We start from the raw sequence: 2564 nt of genomic DNA on the forward strand, positions 1-2564 counted from the left end.
AAAATTTGGGAGGTCTTTTCCTTTTTATTGTATATTTATATTCTGCCTGTCAGTTGATGATCTGGGGCCAAGTAGCCAATATTGGAATAATGTTTGACTGGAGACAAATGGGGAGATTTAGCAACCAGGACAGAAACTCTTGCAAGGGTTTGGAAACTGATTGATATTGGTCCTTAGAGGGTTCCTGGACATGGGGGTTGGTGGGGGAGGTCATTAACCTGGTAGTTGGCCCTCTCAGCATCTGCCTTTCTTCTAGACAGAATAATTGTGTGATCTGACTACATGGTAATTCAGAGATTTAAAAGTATATGCAAGTTGACAAACTATGCATTAAAATGTTAGCCATGCTTATTTCTGGGTTTCAGCATCTGGGATATTATCTTTCCTTGTTAAAAATATATATATCTGGGGTGCCTGACTGGCTGAGTTGGAAGAGCATGCAACTCTTGATCATGAGTTCAAGCCCCATGATAGGTATAGAGATGACTTAAAAAAAATTTTTTTTAATTAAAAAAAATTAAAAAAACACATTCTGGAGTAATTAAAGCCTCTTCCAGACATGCATCTGCCCTTGTTTCACTGACTTTTCCTCACAGCATGGCCCCCAAATGCCAGTCTTCACTCCTCCTCAAAAGAAGAAACTGAAATTGCCTCCTGACCCCAAGCTGGAGGCGACAACCCCTCAGCACTTCCCAAAGGGAGAAAAAGAACAGCAAGAAGCAATTGAACATGTTGATGGAGTACAAAATGAAATAGCAAGCCAGTGAGGAGATTTTGAAAGTAGAGCAGAAATATAAAAAACTCCACCAACCATTTTTTCAGAAGAGGCCAGAATTGATCACCAAAATCCAAACTTTGGGAGTAACAACATTTGTCAACCATCCACAAGTATCTGTCAGGGAGGAGGATGAAGAGGTGTTGCCTTATTTGACAAGAGTCGAAGTGACAGAATGTGAAGATATGAGATATTAAATCAGGTTATAGCACAGATTTTGATTTTGATGAAACCCCTTACTTTGAAAATAAAGTTCTGTCCAAAGAATTTCATCTGAATGAGAGTGGTGATCCATCTTCAAAGTCCATTGAAATCAAATGGAAATCTGGAAAGAATTTGACATAACGTTCAAGTCAAACACAGAATAAAGCCAGCAGGAAGAGGCAGCATGAGGAACTAGAGAGCTTCTTCACCTGGTTTACTGACCACTCTGATGCAGGTGCAGGTGAGTTAGGAGAGGTCATCAAAGATGGCATTTGGCCAAATCCATTATAGTACTACGTGGTTCCTGATATAGATGATGAAGGGCAAGGAGAAGAGGAAGATGATGATGATGTTGAAGAAGAAGGATTTGAGGATATTGATGAAGAAGGAGATGAAGATGAAGGTGAAGAAAATGAAGATGATGATGGGGGGAGGAAGGAGAAGCTAACTAATGGAACACTGATGGATTCTAACCTTTCTTTTTTAATTTTCTCCAGTCCCTGGGAGCAAGTTGCAATCTTTTTTTTTTTTTTTCTTCCTCTTGTGCTCATTCGCCTTGTTTTTTGAAGGCTCTTTTCTTTCCCTTTATACTACGGTTCTCAAAGTATTTGGGGAGGGCGGGGGAATACCTTGAGCAGAATACAGCAGAAAAGAATCTCTACCTGTTTCTGTTCCAAATTCATGTTTATCCCTTCCTGTCTCAACAAAAACTTTATGGGATCAACACCACCACGTTCTGTGGGGAAAAAAAAAAAACCTTCAGTTCCCTTAGCTCTGCTGGAAGCGGAGGATGCTAGACCCCTGCATAGTAGTGCATAGACTTCTAGCTTTTTTCCTCCTTTCTCTGTATGTTGGGCTCAGAGATTACACTGTGTCTCTCTGTGAATATAGACAGCATTTACCATTTACCAACATGTATCTGGCTGCTTTCTCTTGTTTAAAAAAAAAAACTTAAAGAATTGGGGTTATAGAAGATCAGCAAAGGTTGGCATGCTTAATTGTGATGTTCAGTGGAGATCCTTGCAGTTTAAGATGACACTTTTAAAATAAAATTCTCTTCTTATGATGACTTGAGCCCTGACACTAGATGGGAGAATCAGCAGAACCTATAGAATCTTATTTGAAATTGACTTTCTCTATTGTAATTTTCTTCTGTTGATTTTTAAATTTTCTTTTTATTTCACTGGAAAAGAAAGATGATGCTCAGTTTTAAACATTTAAAATGTACAAGTTGCTTTGTTAAAATAAAACTAAATGTGTACACACACACAAATTTTTTAATTTAAAAATACACCTGTATTTCTAACTTTTTTACAATGACCATGATTACTTCCATAGTAAGAAAATAATTTATTTTTAAAGCATAGATAAGGCTTCCTTCTGAATCTTCACTTACCCTATTAAAAGTGGCAGAAAAAAAAACAAATAAAACAAAACAAAACAAAAAACCAATTTTAACCCCAGGGCTAATGGCTATACCTAAGATGAAAAGACTAAATCTTGCAACTGACTTGGTTCAACACACCTGAACCAAATAGGTGGGGAGGAAGAGAGGGGCAGGGAGGAGAGCGTTGGGAGGCTGTAG

General features: G+C 38.1%; 1 pseudogene; it reads left to right on the top strand.

Moving 5' to 3' along the window:
- Positions 1-597: 597 nt before the first annotated feature.
- Positions 598-1640, top strand: LOC118537826 (protein SET-like; annotated as a pseudogene).
- The last annotated feature ends 924 nt before the right edge of the window (positions 1641-2564 follow it).

This window comes from Halichoerus grypus, chromosome 1, assembly GCF_964656455.1.
Source record: "Halichoerus grypus chromosome 1, mHalGry1.hap1.1, whole genome shotgun sequence".
Lineage (NCBI taxonomy): Eukaryota > Metazoa > Chordata > Mammalia > Carnivora > Phocidae > Halichoerus > Halichoerus grypus.